The sequence below is a fragment of the Staurois parvus genome, unplaced genomic scaffold (assembly GCF_062004578.1).
Source record: "Staurois parvus isolate SC_StPar_1 unplaced genomic scaffold, SC_StPar_1.0 ptg000396l, whole genome shotgun sequence".
NCBI lineage: Eukaryota > Metazoa > Chordata > Amphibia > Anura > Ranidae > Staurois > Staurois parvus.
Genome location: NW_028318192.1, coordinates 12,244 through 25,270, shown reverse-complemented (window position 1 = coordinate 25,270; position 13,027 = coordinate 12,244).

The following is a 13,027-nucleotide window of genomic DNA, read 5'->3' as shown; positions in this document are numbered from 1 at the left end:
GTGCTCGGAGCCATAGGATTACCTCTGTATGTTGCTGATCAAGTGGTTAACTGATCTAAATGCAGCCCATTGTATTTAATGGGCCTGTACACATAGGTGCGTAAACTTGCACTGCATATAGATCAGTAAAATAAAAAATGACAAAGACCTGCATTGCTGTCCACTATATTACGCGCATGTGCGTGTATAACACATCCCAAGAAATGCTGAAATTAATTTTACACACATTTACTATACTGCCCATCCTCATGTTTTTATGTAGGAATTTTTTTGCCAGGAATCTGATGTTCATACCCTTGGACAGTCTGAATTACTTTCTTCACTTCAACAGAGAAGTTACAAAACCAAGCACTTAGATCTTCCTAAACATGCAGCACTGAATGGGGCACAATTAGACATAAACCCAATCATTAAATCTCAATCTTTAATATAACTATTTAAAAGAAAAAATTAATCTACTTAAATCTGCAGTTTTCATTAAAATAACAGCTGGTAATCCTGCCATGAAGGTCCTTTCTCATACACTCCTGATGCATGAGAATTGCTTTTCCCCGTTGTCACCCTGTCCATGTGCCAGCATATTCTGCCATTGTCACTTTTAGTAAGCCCACCCTAAACAATGACATATGACCACTGCTGGAGCACATGCATGTAGACAGAAGCTGCTACAAAGGTTATCTGTGAGAGATCAGCAATGCCGGTATGCAAAAAAATATTTAAAAACTATACTTAAGTACGTTATCCAGTTAGGGTTTCGAACATACATTGCCCTATGAAGAGCGATCTGTGGTGGACACTACCTGGATGTATTGCCAGTCTGTTGCGTCGTGGCCCTGTTCACATATATTAGGTAGGCAGTATGGCCCGCCAAACACAACAGAGGGTATAATTTCTGCTACACCGCAAAAAATTGCAACAAGATTTATGTTCTTTAGATATAGAACCATATTAATGATTTAGAAAAAACAAAGAAGGATAATGCCTATTTTCTGGCCCCATTACTACATATTTTTTTCAAGGACTAAGGCGTAGTTTCCAACAAAAGACATTTTTACAAAACCTCACACACCTCAACTCCTGCTCCAAGATGTACAGGTGTTTGTACTCCCATTCCAGCTAGAACACGTTACATACACAATTTACGTAAATGACATATCTGATGGCATAAGACTGGAAATCTATATCAGAGAATAGATTGGCTTCAACATATGACAGGACACGCGGCAACCAAAGACAAGTTTACTGTGCCCCAACTATGGACAAATTATCGGTGCACCGAAATGAAAATTTCTGGTGCCGAAACCGATACCGAAAATTCAGAATGCATGTGACCGAAGCGAAATGTCTGCATATATGGGGGTGGGGAGACTCCAATTTGTTCTGTATCTTTTTTCATGTATATTTTTATCTTATGATTTTATTGCTATAACACAGGAGACCAATAGTCCCCTATGTGATAGCATATAAGTGACAGACCATCTTTGTGGAGGGGGGCAGGAGAGGAGCAGTGCATACAGTGAGGGAGCAGTGTATACAAAGAGGCTCCCTCACTGGCTGTCACTATATGTCAGTGCTGGTTTTTAAATGCAGTTGCCGGCTTTTTTTTTTCTTCACTACAGCTCACAGAATTGGCTGTCACTTTCCCCAGAGTTAAAGGAAACTTTGTTTCTTTTAACTCTGGAAAAGAACCTAAAAGGAAACTTTGTTTCTTTCAGCTGGGGGGAAGTGACAGCTGATTCTCTGAGCTATAGTGAAGATAAAAGCCGGTAAGGCACTAACATATACTGACAACCAGTCATTGTATACACTGCTCCTCTCCTACCTTTCTCAGCCTCCAACCCCCCACTCCCCCTCACATTAGCATCACCGCGTACAGGAAGTTGCGTGCTAACATGCCTGCGCGTTACGTCACTATCACTCGTGACTTCCTCTGGGCCCAGAGGAAGTCACGAGTGATAGTGACGTAACGCGTAGGCACGTTAGCACGCAACTTCCGGTACGTGGTGACGCACTTCCGGCGTCGGCCGCCATCTTGGTATACCCAGGAAGTCCTTCTGCTTACATGCAGTACACCCACATACTGGTTAAGGAAGACTACGGACATATGTGAGTGGCTGTGTACATTGATTATTACCATTAAAGTGTTTGGCCTTAATATTACACTTAGAGGATTCTTCTTTTTTGTTCACTGGGTTGGTGAGCAATTTTTCTCCAGAGGCTTCCGATTGGGGGTAATGGATGTCCCCTAAAGTGATCCACAACGTGAGGAGAAGTGCTTATCGCCAGGGGATAAGGATCCAGAGTGATCCTGAAAGCTGTTTGGCCCTTAGGGGTCGTTTTAAGGAGGTGAGGAGGCAATCTAGCCTTAGGAGGTGAAGAGTGGCACGTTTACGGAATATGAACACTTTTTCTGCACTTTTGTTTGCACATTGCATGAATTTATCATTATCAGTTTTTCATGGACATTTTATTTTGTGGAATTTTTTGAGTAGTATATAAAGTGTGGTCACGTTATTACACTTGGAGCACTGTAAAAATTGTGTCTTTTTTTCAAATGGTAGTTATTTATTTTTTTGAATACGCGGGCACAAATGTGATAGCGAATAATATTGAGTGGCACTTTATAATTTAGATATCTCACTTAATGATTTATTTTTGAATAATTTTCTGACACTATTGCATGTGAGCACATTTGTTGTATTATATATAGTATTGTTTTTGAGCGCTGCACTATTTATAATCATAATCATTATATACACTGTTTGGGTAGCAGATTAAGTGCTGGCAGCTTTCAGTAGGTGAACTTCCTTTTTAGCACAGGAGGATTTCTTTCTGTATGACGTCCTTTCATGCCATTCATTTCTTACAACTGTTCTGCTAACTGTGATTAGTCACATGCGCAGACTGGGCTAATCACAGTCCATCTGTAGCATGTGATCAGCTGTGGCCAATCACAGCTGATCACAACAAAAACTACTGAATGAGTTTCATTCTGTAAAAATGCTTGTTTACACCAATGAAATGAAATTCATTGGTATAAGCAATGTGCAAAAAAAAAAAAAAAAAAATCCAGGGACTAAAATGGGGTTTCAATCTAATACATTTTAACCAAAACCGTATTTTAATCTGAGGTGCTTTCACAAATGTCTGGGACTTTTAAAAAGAAAAAGGGGGTTTATGGCAACTTAAACATTTAATATTTTTAGCATTGTGCTGTGTATCTCCTCCTCCCCTCCTTGCCTGTCTCCAGCACCGCACATGGGGACTAGCAGGGCTTACCCTTTATCCATTTATCCTAGAGCAGGGCTTGAAAAAGCCGCTCGCCAAATGCGAGGAGAAATTCCTCTGTGGCGAGCGGTGAGCACAGATGAAGCATGGAGCGACTGCACCTGCGCTCCAAGCCTCATTGTGAAGCCGAGTTCCGGGTTACAACTTCCGTTTTTGGCTTCTGTGGCACCGCCTCCGAAGGGAAAGGTGCAGGAGAGGTCCGCTCTCCTCCACTGAGAGAAGACACCCTCTCCACCGCCGTGGGGGACTCGGGGAGACAGTAAGTACTGTATACAACATGTCCTATCACTATAATGGAGTACAGGGGAGCTGGGATATACATTACTCAGTAATGTATATCCCAGCTCCCCTGTACTCCATTATAGTGATATGACATGTATACAGTAATGTATATCCCCCTCCCCTGTACTCCATTATAGTGATAGGACATGTATACAGTAATGTATATCCCAGCTCCCCTGTACTCCATTATAGTGATATGACATGTATACAGTAATGTATATCCCCCTCCCCCGTATTCCATTATAGTGATATGACATGTATACAGTAATGTATATCCCCCTCCCCTGTACTCCATTATAGTGATATGACGTGTATACAGTAATGTATATCCCAGCTCCCCTGTACTCCATTATAGTGATAGGACATGTATACAGTAATGTATATCCCAGCTCCCCTGTACTCCATTATAGTGATATGACATGTATACAGTAATGTATATCCCAGCTCCCCTGTACTCCATTATAGTGATATGACATGTATACAGTAATGTATATCCCCCTCCCCTGTACTCCATTATAGTGATATGACATGTATACAGTAATGTATATCCCAGCTCCCCTGTACTCCATTATAGTGATATGACATGTATACAGTAATGTATATCCCAGCTCCCCTGTACTCCATTATAGTGATATGACATGTATACAGTAATGTATATCCCAGCTCCCCTGTACTCCATTATAGTGATATGACATGTATACAGTAATGTATATCCCAGCTCCCCTGTACTCCATTATAGTGATATGACATGTATACAAAAATGTATATACCCCTCCCCCGTATTCCATTATAGTGATATGACATGTATACAGTAATGTATATCCCAGCTCCCCTGTACTCCATTATAGTGATATGACATGTATACAGTAATGTATATCCCAGCTCCCCTGTACTCCATTATAGTGATATGACATGTATACAGTAATGTATATCCCAGCTCCCCTGTACTCCATTATAGTGATATGACATGTATACAGTAATGTATATCCCAGCTCCCCTGTACTCCATTATAGTGATATGACATGTATACAGTAATGTATATCCCCCTCCCCTGTACTCCATTATAGTGATATGACATGTATACAGTAATGTATACCCCCTCCCCTGTACTCCATTATAGTGATATGACATGTATACAGTAATGTATATCCCCCTCCCCTGTACTCCATTATAGTGATATGACATGTATACAGTAATGTATATCCCAGCTCCCCTGTACTCCATTATAGTGATATGACATGTATACAGTAATGTATATCCCAGCTCCCCTGTACTCCATTATAGTGATATGACATGTATACAGTAATGTATATCCCAGCTCCCCTGTACTCCATTATAGTGATATGACATGTATACAGTAATGTATATCCCAGCTCCCCTGTACTCCATTATAGTGATATGACATGTATACAGTAATGTATATCCCCCTCCCCTGTACTCCATTATAGTGATATGACATGTATACAGTAATGTATACCCCCTCCCCTGTACTCCATTATAGTGATATGACATGTATACAGTAATGTATATCCCCCTCCCCTGTACTCCATTATAGTGATATGACATGTACAGGGGAGGGGGTATACATTACTGTATACCCCCTCCCCTGTACTCCATTATAGTGATAGGACATGTATACAGTAATGTATATCCCAGCTCCCCTGTACTCCATTATAGTGATATGACATGTATACAGTAATGTATATCCCAGCTCCCCTGTACTCCATTATAGTGATAGGACATGTATACAGTAATGTATATCCCAGCTCCCCTGTACTCCATTATAGTGATAGGACATGTATACAGTAATGTATATCCAGGGGAGCTGGGATATATATACTGTATACATGTCCTATCACTATAAATGGAGTACAGGGGAGCTGGGATATATATACTGTATACATGTCCTATCACTATAAATGGAGTACAGGGGAGCTGGGATATATATTACTGTATACATGTCCTATCAATATAATGGAGTACAGGGGAGCTGGGATATACATTACTGTGTACAGGTTTATATTTTGGACTATTTATTCTATATAAAAATGTAATTTCATAAGCTTTAAGGGGGCGTGTTGGGAGCATACCGGGGGTGGGTGGGGAAACTGGTGGAGAGTAAGTTTTGTGACCGGCTAGTAGGTCTGGACTCGAAAATGTTAACCCCTGCTCTAGAGAAACAGTGGTAGTTTAAATTTTTTATGTCGACGATATTACTGATATTACCGCAACATTTCAGTAAAAAATACACTGAAGTTAATTTTAGGGTACAAAAAAAGCAATACATTACCCTATTTTTTTTGTAAAGTATAAAAGATGAGATTGCACCAAGTAAATATAAATCCAACAAGTCAAATCTTAAATTTGCGCAAGCTCATGAAATGGCGACCAACATCAGTACGCTATATTTTCTATAGGCCACACTTTTAAAGCCCCTTATAGGTCATCAGTATAGTGTTATGGAGGAGATCAGGTTCTAGAATTATTGTTCTCATTCTGGAGTGCGCGGTGATATGCAACACGTGTATTGCAATCGACGTTTTCATGCGTAGGCGCCCCAGGGTGTGCTTTTAAGTATGTGCATATATGTGGGGATGGGGGGGGGCTTCTATTTTTTTTTTTTTTTTTTAGGTGATGTTTTGCGCTTGGCTGTAACTTTAATTTTTTGCAATTTTTAAAAAAAGTAACTTCTTTTTTTTTTCCATCACATAAGGGACAAAAAAAACCCTTTATGATGATTTCTGGTGACACGTTTTCTATGAGACATCCAAAATCTAAAAGACCCCCAATGTCTCCCCCGTACTCCACTGAATGGAATGTAGTGCACATATAATGCTGACATCAAAGGAGAATTCCATAATTAACTGTAGGCAGCTTCTCAAACAGATATATCAACTATGACCATTTCCCACTGACATCACTGGATAACTCAAACTAAATGTGTTTATTTTTCGAGTTGAGTACATAGAGAAATGAAAGCAGAACAAAACCCATCAATTTGAGAGTTTCAAAAAAACAGTTAGCATTCCCGACATGCTGGGAATGTAACCGTCACATTTTCTTCAGCCAAACTGTCAAATTATCAAATGGATGGTGTCATAACTGATCAGATATGCAGCACAATGGCAGTTGCAGACCAAACAGAGGCCAAAATGCCAGCTTCCGTGGCTGAAAAGGATAGAAGGATTTAGCATTTAAATATTCTCTGCATTATTTGTGAGTATGGGCAAAACTTTTTTTAATATTCTTTTGGATAGAGTAGGGAAGGTTAGACTCAGGTTTTATTTGGGTGTTCTATCCAAGTGTTCTCACTGGGGAGATTCACCTATTTCTCCTGGTGGCCAATGTCACCAAGACAGCAGGTGAGGGGAAATTCTCAATTTTAGAGTTGTCCACAGAAGAGATAAGGAGAAACTTTCCAACAGGTATAAATATTCTGGATACAACCAAAGTTCATCCCACTCTGGAGAGATTTTATTTCACTTCCTGTTTCTCCAACAGCCATCGCACTGAGATGAATTAGAAGATGCAGCTGTATGCAGTTATGCATCTGGGGTAAAGAACCCACAAAAGCATAGACATATGCTCCAGATGCACACAATCTGTGTTTGGTCCCAGGAAAGGGAATATGCGGGCTCTGCGCACTGTACCACCCCTTTAGGACCATGTGCATGAAGCCTTAAACAGAACCATTTGGTAAAATTTTTAGCAACCTCACTTTCACCACTGAAAAAAAAAATTAAATATTAAATATAATTTGTAGATTTGTACACTTACCATGGGTGTCTGGGTGAGGATGAAATGCAGCGCAAACTTGTGCATGCAGACAAAAAAAAAAATCTGACAGGGGTTATAACCCTCCCTTAGTCTATTGAAAATGAAAAAAAAAAAAAAAAACGTTTTGCCTCTAGTTCTACTTTAAGTGCATAGTTGCCGCATTATTTGTAATAATTAGATCGAAAAGAACCTCATAGCAAGTTAAGCCATTTTATCTCCACATAATGAACACATTACTTGGGATAAAGACAGGTTTCATCCTGAAATAACATGTAGTTCCCAATGCCAAACAGCAAAGCTCTTCAATATTATTAAACTACCATTAAAGGGAATACACCGCTCAACTCTAAGCAAATAAGGCTGCACAGATTAGAAGCCCACAAATTACAATGCTCTGCTTTTTGTTCATCCATGAAGTTATTCTGACCATCATTTTTGTAAAGCTCCTGACAAATATCAGGTAGCAGGTAACCAAGGCAATGAGGAAAAAAAATGGACCTTGCAACACAATTCAGTCCAGGTGATCTCATTCCCTGTGTCTAGTACATCCTTGCTCTGTTCCTTAACCCATGGAAGGTCAAATCCACTGCCAGAAGAACCTCCAGCACCTGGCTCAAGTACAGAGGGTGCTAGAGGCAGAGTCTCTGCTCCTTTTTGGGTGCCCAGCTTTGCGCAATGCGTTTTGCAGCGATTAAAGCACAATTCTGTCACATGACAATCACAGCAAAATAGCACCGCGTTTGAGGTGCCATTAAGAACGCATGGCACCCAAACACGCATGGTGTGTTTTGCCATTATTGCAATACAATTTGGAATTGCAGGCAGAAGTGCAGCAATTCTGCTCACAATTCAAAATTGCAAAGTGTGAATGCGGCCTAACATGCGACAAGAGCATTCGGGACCACCGACAAGAGACTTCAATATTACCAGAGACTATCATACCACCAACCTGCTACAAGAATAAGCTAGTGTAGGCCTTACATACTCCAGACCACTACAGACTCCAAAATGCTGCCCTTTCTGCATTGCACAGCATGCAATGGCGCCTAACTCCGGCTGGATGTCCACTTCAAATACTTTGTTTGGGCCATGCTGGCCTAAACTATTCTTTACTAATGCATGTGGCTGCTGTCAGCGCTGTATAAAACTGTGTGTAGCATCAGTATATAGTGACGTGTTCTGGCAGAGTTACAGGGACTTCCCATCCTGTTTCCAGAACAAAATCAAGTGTTGCTCAGCAAAGCACATATCTTATCAATGTGTACATGGCTTCATCTGAATGGCTGAGGTGGAGAGGCAGGCAGATGACATCACAATCCCCACCTCTGGTCTGGTGCTAGAATTACTGCCCATGAGCTGAAAGTCTCGGTGATGCATCACATGTGTGGACCGAATGCTGTTTGCATGTGTGCAGGACCGATACATATGCTCGCCTTCGAGGACGGGGGTGTTTTGAAACATTTTTTAAATTATTTTAACACTGTCAATTTTTTTCTTTTTTTGATCACTTTTATTGCTGTCACAAGGTATGTAAACATCCCTTTTGACAGCAATAGGCAGTGACAGGTGCTCTTTATTGAGAGATCTGGGGTCAATAAGACCCCAGATCCCTCCTCTGCCCTTAAAACCATTTAAACACAAGATCAGTGAGATCAAATGCTTTCCATTTTTAAAAATGCCATTTACATCCAGAGAAACCGGAAGTGATGTATGCTCATCGCTTCCCGTTTCCTATATCAGAGTGGAAGCACCAGATGGTCGATTGGGTGTTCTTGGTGTGACCAGACAGCCTGTGGAAAGGGGGAATGTCTTCTCCCGCTGCTTGCAAAAGCAATCCAGTGGCTAGTTAGCTGCTTGGATCCCTTTTACAAGAAAGCTGACTGTCGGCTCTAATTCCTGCTGCATGCATGGAAAAACATCTTGCCCGGCACCCGGAACTGCATGTCCTGGGAATCAGGCTATAGGAATTGCACATCCCTGCTACATACAGTTCTCATACAGGTCTGACAATAGGCGTATGTATCAATAAAAGAAATGGTTTGTTTGGGCCAGCTTGGTGTGTGGCTTAAAATTATAATAAAGTTAGACTTAACGCTCGGTTTACACTAGCCCAAAGAGTGTGGGCTGGTTGCAGGTATCGCAACTGTTCCCGCACCTCACTGCTCTTGCGAGACGCATGGGGCTGCCATTCATTCTGAATGGCATGCCCAAGCATCTCAGCCAACAGCGTGACTGCGGGTGCAGGAATCGCAGGTAAACTGCATGGTTAGAAAGACTATGTGGTTTCCCTGCTGCTGCATGGTAAAAAAGTCCATGCAGTTTCCCTGATACCGCACTTTCAGAAAAGTGCATGCGCCATTTTCCTGCAGGAAACCCAGCACAGTAGCCCATTCGAAAGAATGGGCTGCCATGCCCAAGCAAACGTGGGCCAGACAGTCCACAATAGTGTGAACCGAGGGTTAATAAGAATTTCAAAAAGAAAGAAGCATTGAGAGAGAGCAGTCAATCCCTAATTTGGATAATGTTCAGCAGAGCAAAATGAAAACCATGAAGGTTAGAAAATGTGGGATTTTAGTACTGCATTTTTACGCAAGACTAGAAAGACTACTTTATAGGTTTTAAGGACATGTGAAAAATGCAATGTGCATAGAAAGGATATTCTCATTGGACAATTTATACCAAGCATGTGTTACTTGTTATATCAGCTTTTGGCAGATGTCGGTCTGTCACAATTTGGGACATGGTATATAGGTTCACTTTCTGCTTTAATATGCAATCTGAACATAAGTTCACTTAAAGAGTTAGGCCAACCACAGCAAAATCATCTGTCAAGCCTGTTCAAAGGGCTACTACCCCAATGCAACTCTGTGGAGTTTGGGGTAACAAACACCCCAAATGCCATCTAGTCCTGCTAGACAGCATGCGACAGCAGGATAGGAAATGAGGTTGGCTGTCGTCAGGACAGAAAGTCACAGCCAGTACCTGACAAAGGTTCCAATCCTTCCTCATTTTACTGAAAGCCATATATAACAAATCTAGACTCAAAAGACTTCCTCCTCCCCTAAGGGAAGCTCATCAAATAATCATAGGTCCTATTATCTCGTGTTCTTTTTATCCTTTATTCTTGATCATGCATTAAATGTCAGCGTGAAATGTATCAGTATTCCCTATCCTGTGAGGATCTGTATTTCAACTGTACCACGTTACATTTTTGTCTTTTGAACCCTTCTATACTTAAAATATAACAAAAGACTAAACCAAGCCATACACTTTCAAATTAGTCTAACCAAGCTAAACAGTGCGGATAGACAAACTCCCCACTGCTGGGCTACTGACTGAATGCTGCCACTAAAAACTCTGCAGCAGGCCCCTTCAATAAAAGTCACAGAGGTGACAGTGCTAAGTCACCACCTCACAATTACTGCACAATTTATTAGCCTGCCTTGCACATCCCTCAGCAGGCCGATAGGCTTCCTATCCCATTGACCTCATAGGCAACCCAAGGGCCAACTGAAGGAAATTTGAGAGCAACAAAAATATCATGTGCCTCTTCTATGGGAAAGGGACACATCAGATAAAGAAAACCACTTACAGCTTAAAGCAGAGCTAATTTCAAAATGAAAGAATTGTGACCAGGCTGGCCTTTTATTGCAGAAGAGGCTTGCATTGTCTGTATTACAATAAAGTACACTTACCTGCCTGTTCACATTAATCTACAGAATGTATACTGAACTACACATGCTCAGCCCAGTTTACAATCCAGCACACTTTCAGCATGGCAGGATGACTGCACTGAGTGACTTCATCCTGCACTGGCCAATCGAAATAGCCGAACACCAGCATCAGTACGAACTCAGAGAGAAGATACCAAAAAGGAACCCCACACGGGCTCTGGACCATTGGAACCAAGAATTGGTGCTCTTAGTTCCACTTTAAATTGACCGAATGGTTTTATTAGGCCTAGTTTACACTGGCATTGAAAGCAGGCATTTGAGGGGCGTTTTTAACGCCCCTCAAATGTCTATGCAAATTATACTATGGGCAGCACACAGTGCTGTTCACATTATCAAAACATGAAGTGTTAGCGTCACGTCGCTTCAAAATTGAAGCCTCACGTCGAGTCAGGAGAAGTTTGAAGCCTTTTAACGCCTCCCATACAAGTCTATAGTGACGCTCCTCCAAGGCACTGGCAGGCATTTGCATTGCGTTGCAGAGCGTTACAAACATTACAGTTTATTTAGTTTGTGGTGTGGTTTTAACATTTGTCAAATGCGTATAAAACACTTCAAAACTGCACATAGGGTGTTTGGGGAGCGTTTTTAACACTTATAAAAAGCCAGTCTAACTCCCATACTAGAGCTCATTAACGCCTATACTAAAGCTATAGGAGCATTTATTATTATTATTATACAGGATTTATATAGCGCCAACAGTTTGCTCAGCGCTTTACAATATAATGGGAGACAATACAGAACAATACAGCAATACAAGAGGGATACAATACGGAGCTTACAATCTAGGAGGATTTGGTAAGAGTTAGAAATTCAGTCAAGTATGAACAAGCCCTTAAGGCAGGGGTAGGCAAACTTAAAGAGGTAGAGGTCTACCTGAACAACATGAGAGAAGTCAAAGATCACAGAGGTGGTGTCACCTCCTTACACCTAATTTAGATTTCTACTGTGTCGCAATCGAGTGCATTTCCCGTCAGTCGCAGGCTTAAATCAGGTGATGAGGAGGCAACATATCGCCTCCTCACCACCTTGTGAATGAGCCCTTAGTTGCATTTGGCAGCGGCACCCTTAAGGCTTATTCAAATGTAAAGGTGGAGGGTGGTAAATCCCTGAGGTTACAAAGGGTCAGAAGTCCTCCTGCGCTATAAAAGGAAGTGTACCTAACCTAAAGCTGCCAACACTCAAAAACTGATACCAAAAACAGTGTTAATCATATATATATAAATAAAGTAGCGCTCATAACAAATAAATACATGCAATGTGACTCTTCACTTCAAAATACTAAGAAGATAATAGAAATAAAAAAATGAAAATCATACAATGTGACTTCACTCCAATAGTGCAAAACATGTACAGTGTCAGACCTAAAATAAATATCTGTGCCCCTCACTTCAAACCGTGCTCACACACTAAATTAATACAATATCTAAAAATGTGCCTTTCACTTGGAAACAAATGTGCACATACACTTAATATATTAAATATTAAACCATGTATCAACATACCCCCTAACAAACATGGGGCTAAACAAAGTGCTGATGTGCAAAAAAGTGTCCACTCTTAAAAATGATCAAAAAAATGTCCAATCAGTGATGAATAAAATCATGCAATGTGCAATGATGTTTAACAATTCCGTGATTGTGCCAATACACTTCTTCTGTTTGTGGCTAGATTGCCTCCTCACCTCCTCCCCATGACCCCTAGGGGCCAAAACGCTTGCAGGATCACCCTGGATCCTTAACTCATATGGGCCAGCAGCCTTCTTCCTCCAATGGATCTCCTTGTGGGACTCCTATTGCCCCTAATCAGCCCAGATGTCTCTAGAGAACAGTGGCTCACCCGCCCAGTGAGCCAAAAAAAAGAGACCCTCTAAGTGTCCCTGAGGTTAAGTTGCGGTTTTGCCACCCCCCACTCAGCCAGCCACCAAAGGTGTACACATACCCTGTTGC